Raw genomic sequence first — 12,430 nt, forward strand, 5'->3', positions numbered from 1 at the left:
CTTCCACATGTAACATCCAGACAGTGTTGCTTGGGAGTTTTTGCCAAAGGCATTTTCGCATTGAAAATGCCATTTTTGATTTACAATACAATGTATTATTATGTATAATATATACAGTGGGATGCGAAAGTTTGGGCAACCTTGTATATTCGTCATGATTTTCCTGTATAAATCGTTGGTTGTTATGATAAAAAGTGTCAGTTGAGGGACACATGTATTCCACTCAGTATCAGCAGATTCTGGAGACCAATGTCCAGGAATCAGTGACAAAGCTGAAGCTGCGCCGGGGCTGGATCTTTCAACAAGACAAAGACCCTAAACACTGCTCAAAATCAAAGGAACAAGTACAATGTTCTGGAATGGCCATCTCAGTCCCCAGACCTGAATATAATTGAAAATCTGTGGTGTGAGTTAAAGAGAGCTGTCCATGCTCGGAAGCCATCAGACCTGAATGAACTAGAGATGTTTTGTAAAGAGGAATGGTCCAAAATACCTGCAACCAGAATCCAGACTCGCATTGGAACCTACAGGAAGCGTTTAGGGGCTGTAATTTCTGCAAAAGGAGGATCTACTAAATACTGATTCCATTTCTTTTTTGTGGTGCCCAAATGTATGCACCTGCCTAATTTTGTTTAAACATTTCTTGCTCACTTTCTGTGAATCCAATAAACTTAATTTCAGTTCTCAAATATCACTATGTGTGTCTCCTATATGATATATTTAACTGATATTTTTTATCATAAAAACCAAAGATTTATACAGGAAAATCATGACGATTAACAAGGTAGCCCAAACTTTCGCATTCCACTGTATATATATATATATATATATATATATATATATGTATATATATATATATATATATATATATATATATAGTATACAATATGGTCAAAGAAAATGATTTTGCCTTTCCAATGCAAATATTTGTGGAAAATGAATCAATATTTTTACCACAAAAAAATAACAAAAGGCACGAAAATTGTTTATTGTATCTTGAAAAATGTGACAATCATTAACTTATTACAAAATGATTTTAAATAACATTTTTGTTCGAAAGTTACATTTTACACGATTTTCGTGAAAATTAATGCAAAAAGAATATCGGCAACTCCGCAGCCTGTTTTCTTTTTTTTTCTAAAATAGGTACCTAAACATCTCCCAATTGTTTTCTCTTTTCACTTGGTCTGGGTGCCATTGCCTAACAGCAGGAACTGTGCAGTTGCCAGCAGGATTGTGGGAAGTTTTTTTTAATAGCTACAGTAACAAACTTATCATGTAGAGTATGTATCATAGTCTAGGGCCAATTTAGGGGGAAGACAATTAACTTATCTGTATGTTTTTTGGAGGGAATGTGGGAGGAAACCGGAGGGCCTGGACGAAACCCACACAGACACAGGGAAAACAAACAAACTCCGTGCCCTATTGCCAGCTCTGAAATACAGTCAGGTCCATAAATATTGGGGCATCTACAAAATGCAAAGGAGTGCAAAGGATTAGCAACCAAGTATTAAAAAGTGAAAGTTTGATTTATGATTATTATTCTGTCCCATTACTTTTGCTCCCTTAAAGAGACACTGAAGCGAAAAAAAAATATGATATAATGAATTGGTTGTGTACTATGAATAATTTCTAGAAGATTAGCAGCAAAGAAAATATTCTCATACTTTTATTTTCAGGTATATAGTGTTTTTTCTAACATTCTATAATATGTGCAGATTACACAACACTCAGCATTCAAAATGATTCTTTCAGAGCAGTCTGTGAAGTAATGAACTCTCCTCTAGCAGAGAAAAAGTAAACAGTTCACTTACAGTTGAGATAATAAAAGTCAGATAACAGCCCTCTCTACCACTAACTTAGTCGGAGAACTTAATGGCTTTTTTGTATAGAGATAACAACTGGAGTTTCTCAACTCTTCCTGTACTGGAAACAATTAGACTGATGTATCTGATCTTAATGTTTTATTTCTTAGCTGTACTACACATACAAATCATAATATCATAATTTTTTTTTCGCTTCAGTGTCTCTTTAACAAGTGGGAGGCACATATGCAAACTGTTGTAATTCCTACACTGTTCACCTGATTTGGATGTAAATACCCTCAAATTAAAGCTGACAGTCTGCAGTTAAAGCACATCTTGTTTGTTTCATTTCAAATCCATTGTGGTTGTATATAGAGCCCAAAATGTTAGCATTATGTTGATGTCCCAATATTTATGGACCTGACTGTATCAGAGACTAGTACTCCAGTCCCATCTGTGTTTCTCCACAACAATAGAGCTCCTGTTACTGGGAGCATTTTGCGCAAGTGTTGTTTATTCTTTTGAGAACTGCTTAGAACTCTCCCAGCGACAGGAGCGCAATCGTGGAGGCACACAGACGGGATCACACATGTGCAGTGGGTGCAACTGGAGTTCCAGAGGACAATGAGGCACCTGATCCAATACAGGGGGCTGTAAATAGCCCCAGGTAAGTAAAAATCCCTCCTTTTTTTTTACTAGTTCAGGCAGAGGCGTAACTAGAAATCACTGAGCCCCCTGCAAAACTTTGGATGCCCCCCCCCCCCTCTCCCTCGCTTTCTGCACAGGTAAACTGAGAAACAATGTTGTTCATATGACTAGTGCACACTTGAATGTGTTTTCCCCATGCAGATAAAAATAGACAGCAGTGAAGCACTGCAGGTATTTTCTCTATCAATTACATTAGCTGCTGTGATAAAACATGTATGTTTTCACACATACAGACACACATGGGGCCTGATTCACAAAGCGGTGCTAACAGTTAGCACGCTGGTGAAAAGCCCTTTATCACGCCTAAACTCAGTTTAGGCATGATAAGTTTAGGTGTGATAAGTTTAGGTGTGATAAGTTTAGGCATGATAAGTTTAGGTGTGATAAGTTTTTAGGCGTGATAAGTTTAAGCACCAACTGGGTTAGCACCGCAGTGCACAGCTGATCAAAAGTTTTGCGCTAGCAAAGTCTGGTGCACTTTGCATAGAGTTTAATGGCGCTGCTTTGCGTGCGGGACTTTGCACGCTATCTACACTTATCTAAACTTAGCATGCCTAAACTTATCACACCTAAACTTATCACACCTAAACTTATCACGCCTAAACTGGCTTTTCACCAGCGTGGTGCAATGGTTATCACGCCTAAAGTCTCTAACTGGGTTAGCACCGCTTTGTGAATCGAGCCCATGGTGTGCAGAAAACACATACAGAAAACCGCCAGATGAGTGTGCTCCCAGCCTCAGCTTATTACACTCACTCTGTCCATCTCTGATGCAGCAGAACTTGCTCTTCAGCATCACTACAGTACACAGCACTTGGTGAGGGGTAGAAAGGTTGGGAGCTGGGTGTTGCACACTGAATAGGGACTGTCTACAAATCTTTGTTTACAAAAATCTGAATGATTCCTAATCAGTGGCTAAGCAGATGCAGTCATTGGAACAATTGTGCAGAGAGCAGAATGTTTTTTTCTCTCAGTGCCCTTAGTTGTCAGTCTCTCAGGAAAGAGAAAACAAACTTCTCCCGTCATGGGACCCCCTGCTGCTTCTGGGCCCCTCTGCAGCTGCATCCCTTGCAGGGTCTGTTGTTACGCTCCTGAGTTCAGGTGTTTCATCAGTCATTTAACAGCCCATCTGTGTTGTTCTTCCCAGGTTATGTGACATTCCTTGAAATTTCCTCTATTTGATCGCCCGTCTCAGTGAATGACTCCTTGCAGACTGTGCTGCAATGCAGCATCACGGCACTTGGAATTACAAGGGAAGTCTGGAATGAAAGGGTTACCAGAGATTATAAAATCATTTATGGAATTATGGCTCATGGAACACGCTGTCCTTTTATCTTCTGACAACCCGCAGATTCCTATCTACAGATCTCCCATGCCCGCTAGGTGCCAACAATCGTAATGTAATTAGACGGGGCAGCGAATGCGCAGCAGATGAGCAGTTTAGACAAATTCTGATTAGAATGGCCCATCTGTGGATCTCTGACAAGACTTCAGCATTTGAGGAAGTCACAGAGATTTTTATAGCGACAGCTCACAGATACGGAGTCTCCCAGCGCATGTCAGAGCGGCTGTGCCACGAAGGAGGAACGCTGGTCTGTTCCCACGCACTGACCACCCTACAAACTGCGAAACCGAGGCCTCATCTTTCCCAAAAGGCAATGACCAAACTCACCAATCTGCCTATTACCTTAAAGAAAACCTGTACTGAGAAAACCCTCCCCTGGAGGGTACTCACATGGGGTGGGGGAAGCCTCCGGATCCTATTGAGGCTTCCCCCGTCCTCCTCGGTCCCACGGCAGCGGAGATACAGCTCCCCGAACAGCGGTGATGTAAATATTTACCTTCCCGGCTCCAGAGCAGGCGCAGTATTGGCTCCCCGCCTCGGAGATAGGCGTAAATAGCCCTTCGCTGTCGGGCCGCTCTACTGCGCAGGCACAAGTCTCCTGCGCCTGCGCAGTAGAGTGGACCCGATGGGCGATGGAGATCGGCTATTTTCGCCTATCTTCATGCGGAAAGCCGCAACAGCGCCCCCACTGGGGCCAGGAAAGGTAAATAAATCAGCACTTGTCAGGCTTGTCGAGGGAGGATTCCGGGACACTTCAGGGGAGCCAGCGCTGGATTTCCTGCAGCTACAGGGGAGGGGGAAGCCTCATTGGGACCCTGAGGCTTCCCCCTCCCGAGGTGAGTACCCCCCAGGGGAACTTTTTTTTGATAGTCTTTTTAAAGCAAACCTGAACTGAATATTAAACATCAAAATACACACACACACACACACGTCATACTTACCTCCTGAGTTGTCTTCTCATCAATCTCTCCACTCCTGTGTCCTTTTTGTCCAATGTGATCGATGGGATTCTCCATCCTCCATTTTAAAAATGGCCATTACCTCATAACAGCTTCCTGGTCAGCACACTGTTAAACTGTAATATCGCCTACATGAGCCAAAGGAAAACATCGACATTACCTTGCACATCAGTTGTCCTTTCAGTTATAACTGGCAGCAACTCATATATAACTGACAGCAATTTATATATTACAAAATCATGTCAGAACTTGAAGTATCGTTGTTAGAAGAAAATTGTGAGCTTCTGAGAGGAACTGATGGCGAGGTACCAGTAAGTAATGTAATATTCATTGCACACATCATGTGTTTATTTTAAATAATTTTACTCAGTTCAGGTACCCTTTAAGTCACACCTCCCCACTGACTAACAGTCAGATGCCAGTATGGAGACTTGGCGATAGGCTATTTGGGATTGGGGGAGGGGTCAACGAGGCAGCTGGAGGTTTGTGAGGAGGAGGCGAGAAACTGTAGCAGATATTTTCCTTTTTTCTTATCCACATTGCAGATGTTTAGTGAATGCTCACAGCGGTATAAAAAATGAAGTACAAAGGTTGTACAGGAAACAATAATCAAGCAATTGACCTAAACTGCATCCATGGTAACCATGTAGACAACAGGTAAGTATTACGTTCCGAATGGAACAGTCAAGTAAGGTTACATTGCGAGGACAGCAAATTTGCAGGCTTCTAAATCTAAATGGCTTTCGTGTGTAGTTTCGGTGACTTTTGGTGAAACGCTGGACTCTGCAATCTCCTGAACTCACACCGGGGTTACTAGTAAGGTTGTCAAACATCTGTGGTTTCACACACAGTCAGGACAGTTTCTAGGCTAAATTTCACCCAGAGCGAGGGCGTAAAAATCACACTTATCGTGGTCCCTTACGGTGCACCGGAAGTATCAGATCCGAGGCAAGGGCAACAACGCATTACTGCAAGCACTGCGCTTAACACATGGTGCTTGGGGTAATGTAAGTCTATGGGTGATGCAAGTAGTGTAAACGCCGGAACGCACTGCGTTATGTCGTGGCATGCGTGGACCAACAGGAATCCCAGGGAATGTCAGTGACTTACTTCCTGCCCAGCAGGAAGTACGTCACTGAGCGTGTGTGTGTGGGGGGGGGGGGGGGAGTGGCACTATGCATATGACCCTGTCTACGTACTCTGCCGCAGTGTCATATGTTTGTCATTTTTTTGAGTCCCAACGCAATGCAAAAAATAGGTGTTAAACCGACCTAAATATTTAGTAAATACTCCAATTGCTCCCATGTCCCTCTAGATATTATGAATCTATGGCACCGCTGCCATGGGGACAAGACCGGATTTACCATAAGGCACTGCAGGCACGTACCTACAGGCGCCTGATGATAGAAAGATGTCTCACTCTGCTCCTTGAGCGCCTCCCGCCCTCCTTCCCTATGTAGAGTCCTGAGTGGCGTGTAAATGAGAGACAATTCACCCACCTCTCGGCATTCTACTGATAAGATCTCCCTTCAGTCGGAGGCAAGTTGCCTCCGGGCAAAGGAAGTAAAGGAGAAGTGGCAGCTGGGCCAGCCAGCACAATTGCGGTGTGGTTCGGGGTGGGTTTGTAGGTTCATGGAGGGGGAGGTCTAGGGTGCCAGGACATCTGTGCCTATAGGCTTCTGTGATGTTAATCCGGGCCTGCATGGGGATCAGGGTGAACATCTGCATCCTTCTTATTGTATCAGATATACTAAGAGCCGGTTCAGAAAAGGGACTGCCAATGGCTGTGCATGGGGTTTACTGCCGGAATCTATCTTGTCCCACATTGAGATAAATGGCTGTATAGTAGTTGACCCAATAACGATCCAATTTGTGATCATCGTGATTGATCAAAAACGGTCTTTCAGGCCCACCAACATAAAATAAAATGATAAGCAACCCAATCAGATAAAAAAAAAATAATAATTCTGAAATTCAGATCAACGGAACGTTCGTGGATCGACACCATCAGCTGCACGCAATTGCATGGTCGATAGTTTGTACCGTCAATGGGCACCTTTATAATACTACATTTGACCCTGTTAGGTGTCCCAAAATGTACTCCAAAGCTGTGATGATGCATCATTATCTGAATATATATTGGACTGTTTTGGTTCCACCCCTTTGTTTGGTGGGGTTGCTATGCCTCCTTTTGCCTCCTGAAGACGTGAACATTGATTCACAAAACATAATTTGTAAATATTGGCTACTAGCAGGTTTTGTAATACCACTTGATTATGTGATTGTCATCCTAAGAGCAGTGACTTGCCTTCTGAAGGGTTTGGTCTCCACATGCCTAAATAATATGGGATGTGTATGATATAACCAATCAAACAGCAATCAGCACTCTCTGCACACATGATTCCGGCAGCGAAATGTAGGGGGCAGCATATGGACAAACAGTTTGGGCCACCTGGTGCCTGCCTCCTCTCCACTCTCCTGGCCGCCTTCCTGGCACACACACTACCCTCCTCATCCATGCATCCCCGAATCCCCATATTCATACGACCAGTGGCTCCTACCACCCTTCCCTATAGCATCATAGGCAGGTGAGGTGCCTTACATAACTCTTGTCAAGGCATGCTCAGTGCCGGTTCTAGACTTTTTGCTGCCTGAGGCAAACTTGTGAGTATGCGTGACCCCCCCCCCCCCCCCCAATTGAAAAGATCTCACAGCACCCAACAATTTGCACCGCCTGTTATAGCTGCGGTGAGTACCCCCAAAAAACACTAAGTATAGGTAGGTAGCTAGCTACAGTTGCCCCAATATAGGTTAGCCAGGTACAGTTGTCCCCAGTATAGGTTGGCCAGGTACAGTTGTCCTCAGTATAGGTTGACCAGGTACAGTTGTCCTCAGTATAGGTTGACCAGGCACTCTCTTTACGTCCTTTTTCTGCCTGGTGCTTCCCCCAGACATCTGCCGCCTGAGGAAGTTGCCTCACTCACTCACTGGGTGGACCGGGCCTGGGCTTGCTACAGTAAAACCCCATCACTGGCAAGAGATCACCATGGCCATTTTTCTCTCCAGATACCTCCCCGCCCGGACCCTCCGTTCCTCACAGGAGACCCTTTTGTCCTCCAGCCTAGTCACCTCGTCTCACTCTCGCATCCAAGACTTCTCACGGGCTGTCCCTCTCCTTTGGAACTCTCTCCCTCAGCCGGTTCGTCATGCCTCAAGTCTGGAAACCTTCAAACGTACTCTGAAAACACACCTGTTCAGAAAAGCCTATAATTTGCTATAGGCAGCACTGAAGGCACACTGGCTCACCCACTAATCCTTGTGTTTCCTTCCCTTTTGTTTCCTCCCCACTACCCTCTAGATTGTAAGCCCGCAAGGGCAGGGACCTCCTCCTAGTGTTTCTCATACTGCTGTTATTTTAACATATGTACATGTACCAACCACATATCAACTATGTATGTATCTGTATTTATTCTATTCAATGTCATGACTGTACAGTGTCTTGTATTTCTTATGTATATTTGTTCCCCATTATTTGTTTGTACTATGTACAGCGCTACGGAAGATGTTGGCGCTATATAAATAAATAATAATAATAATAATGGCCATGGCCGTGATTCTGTTTCTGTACATACTTTCAACATTTAAAAAAAAATAATTCAAAAAAGAAGTACAGCTTTTTTAATTTTTTCCCTTTTATCCAAAAATAAAATAAAACATTACTCAAGACTTGCTTCAGATTTTCAGAAAAGATCTGTAGCAACCCTATCATTCTCTGAAATGCTTCAACAATCTACTAATGGGCGTGTCTTACACTGTCTGACTGTCAAGCCCCACAGGCCAACCCACAGGAGCACTGAGATGGCTCAGACACAGAGCCCAATAAACAGGTAATTTCATAATGTTTTCCATATGGTGTACAACGATCTGAACATGCACCACAATGAGGGAATGCGAGATGATAATTGCAGAGAAGGGCACGTTGCATCTTTAGGAGGCTGAAGTGATTTCACCAGGTGCAAAGTGCGCAGTTTTACCGGCCTGCAATCAGGCTAAGCCTCACCGCTGAACCCACACCTGACCTCTGGGGTCAACCTTTCATGTCACTGAATGGAGTCCATTGTCAGTATAGAATTGCTCTTAATGAGTAATTAGAATGGAGAACTCGTGTTTACAGCAAAACGTTGACAGTGCGGCGGCCACCCATCACGAAGACAGGATGCAGCAATGGCAACAAGCAACAGAAACACAAAAATAAGGGAAAGAGATGTCCATTAGATTGGGTGTACTGGGCAGAGGGCAACCCAATCTCACGACTGTATATTGTCTCCAGTCCATTCCAGGGCCAGTTCAAGTAACAATTGGGCCCTAGGGCAAAATTAGCCTGGGGGCCCCGACCAAAAAGCGTCATTAGAGGCCCTTTGTTGCAGCCAAATTTCCCTCCTGGGCCTCTGAGCTGGCTGCTGACCCTCCCCCAATCACCTCCCAACTTAACAGACTCTGCAGAGTCCCTGGGGAGCAACAGCTAAGATAGGGAAGGGACACCTTAGCGGTCCCTACAGGCTCTGGGGCAATTGCCCATTTTTTCCTATGGTAGCTCCGGCCCTGGTCCATTCAGGTCAGTATTAACCTCCTTAGCGGTAACCCCCGAGTCAGGCTTGAACTGGAAATCCGCACCTCTGAGTGGTAATCCTGAATTGGATCAATCAGAGGTGTGGATTGTGTAGGGCTGCTGCAGATCCATCAAGCAGTATGGTTTTTAGGGTCTGAAAGCTTGTGAAAAAATTACACCACTTCTGGAAAAAAAATCTGGAAATAATCATACCGCCAGGGAGGTTAATGGGGAAGTGTGATGCGAGTAAAGCATTGGGTAGGGTGCAGAGAAGGGATACTAAACTAATAAGGGGCGAGGAGGACCTCAGTTATGAGAAGATGGCTGAACTAGTTTCATTCATCCATACCTCAAATCCAATGGTGTAACAATAGGGGAGCAACACAGGAGACGGCAAGGGGGGCCCAGAGCTGTGGAGAGCCTCCAACTACTAACCTTCCTTCCCTCCCTCCGATACAATAGCCCATACTCTGGAACATGTGTTTTTGTGGCTACACTTGGCATACAGTAGACAAGTCCAGATCTATACTTTTTGCACCCGTAGGTCAACTTTCTTGCAGCACCCCCCTCCTACTCCATGCCTAACATTTACGTACAGCAGCCTCCTTTAATAATATACAAATCCCTTGGGCTGCAGCTCCCTATTTCTACATGTTGCTCCCTTTTTGCAACCTCGGTATTCCATTTTCAGCAATCCCTCTTCCATGTCCAACCACCCAAAACCAGGGCCTTAGTGGCCTCTCCAGAAATTACAGCCCTGACAGTAGATGTACAGATCATGATGGCCATACTTGTTTCACAGTCCTTGCAAGATGACTTAGAAATGAGCCAATAGTAAGTGAGGATGCAGGGGGTGCTCTGTGCTGCTGTGTATGATTAGTACCACACAATACATGACAGTACTTACTGACAATACAGTGCTACTCATTGTCATGTGGAATCATAAGTTAAACTTGTGTTTCCTGCATTAAACAAGTGAATTAATTAGAGCCGTGAAGTAACACTCTTCCCCAACGACATGACAATGTTCTCATTGTTCTATTAGAGTTGTATTTTTCCCTTTGTGTAGACCGGTAACAGTTGAGCTCAGACAAGTGATACGGTACGGAGTGTATTTTGTGCAGCAGAATCCGCCGTGTCTTTCAGCCATGAGTTCACCGCAGGCAGGCAGAGAGAATAGGTTTGAAAGGGATCCGGTAATGTGGGAGGTGGATGGCGCAGGAGAGGCTATTGTTCTCGGGAGAAAGGAGATTACTTTGCTTTTGAACTATTGTGTGGCGTTGCTGAAAAGAAAAGGCCATTGTTTCCCCCTGCTGATGCAATCGCAGAGAAAAAACGTCAGTGATCTTCAAACGGCCCTGAAACTCTTTCCCTATCCCCCGGCGGCCTCTTACGTCCAGCTCGGCTCCTTGACCCTGTCTGAATACATTTGGACTTGGAACACAACTAGTACTAAGGTCACGGGGTTCCACAGAATACCAAGTTCAGTCACGGTGGACCAGAACGGCTGGGATTGTACTACGAGACAAAAGGAACCTTAAAACCCTCTCACTCTAAAAGCTACGCTCAATATATTTTTACCATCTTAAAACAGAAGGTATTTTCAATTATTCAGCTTTACGTGAGTAAGAAGGTGCTCCCACAGTGCATCACATCTCAGTGAGTGAATAAGTCAATCATTCCTTTAGTGATAGAGATAAAACTTCCCTGACTCTTTTCTGAGAATCCAGAGATAAAACTATCAAGCAGGTGGTATAAAACAAGCCTTTAATGGGGAGGAGGGGGCAAAGTTAGAAAGGTATCTTAGTAGTTAGAATTCTTTGGGTGAACCGGAGGCTTCCCACATCTTCGTAGAACCTCCCAGTCCAGCGCTGGGTTCCTCTTCATCTTCTGGCTGTTCTCCAGCCGTGGAGGAGTGCATCCAGTCTTTAATATTAATCCTTCCATATATGATCGTCTTAATTCTGCAGGTGTCTTCTACCTCTGTGGACGGTGTCGGTGCTACAATAGAGGTAACGGGGGCACTTGCGTCAAGGCCCCTTGAGCCCTACGAGGCCCTACCAGGTCTCCCCTTGACTCTCCAGTGCCCCTGCAAAGTTTTGTCAGCATAGCAACTCACTTATCCTGGCGCCGTGCTCTGTCCTTGTTCCTTGATTTCATCCTCCCTGGTTCCTCTTCTCCATAACCCATGGCATGTCATTACACAATAGCATCACAGAGAAGAGCAGCTCCTGTGAGGATGAAGACGAAAACTGATGAACTGAAGCAACGTGCCGGGCCAGGTGATTTGCTATGCTTACAAATATGGAGCAGGGGCCTCAGGGAGCACAATAGTTTTGGGGGGTTTGAAGCTGGCTTGGTGCCTTCGGGGGTGAATATGCTGGTAGTTAATTTTGGGGAGAGGACCTCCACAGGTTAATTTGCCCTGGGGCCCCAGAGTAGCTTGAACTGGGCCTGTCCAGACTGAGACAGAGGCGAAAGAGGCACCAAGTGTTAGTGTGAAGAGTGAGAAGAAGTTACATTTTAAGCCCTGCCAGAAAAATATTTTTTTTCTCCTTGCAGGTTGATTTTCACCCATGCTTGGAGTCATGTTAAAGGACAACTATCAAAGTTAACTAAAATTCTAAATGCCACATATATTTCCAGTAATTACTAGCAAATGGCAATACAAATAGGGTTGAGCCGAAATTTTCGAAATTTCACGTTACTATAATTACGCATGCGAAATTTGCTATTACGGCGCGAAATTATGGTAGCGTAATTGCCATTAAAATCGTAATTGATAATACCGTAAGCGTAATTTTCAACGCGTAATTTCGCGTTTCGTTCATAACGTAATTTCACGTACAACTATACCGTAATTTCAAGTTAAACCATAACGTAATTTCACGAATTTCGTAATTACTTATTAGCTATAAAAAGAAATACATTTTAATTTTGAAAATGAAAGTAATTTCGTTTATAATAGTAATTACTAGACACAGGAAAGTGTCTGGGTATTGGA

This window comes from Hyperolius riggenbachi, chromosome 3 (genome assembly GCF_040937935.1).
Source record: "Hyperolius riggenbachi isolate aHypRig1 chromosome 3, aHypRig1.pri, whole genome shotgun sequence".
NCBI lineage: Eukaryota > Metazoa > Chordata > Amphibia > Anura > Hyperoliidae > Hyperolius > Hyperolius riggenbachi.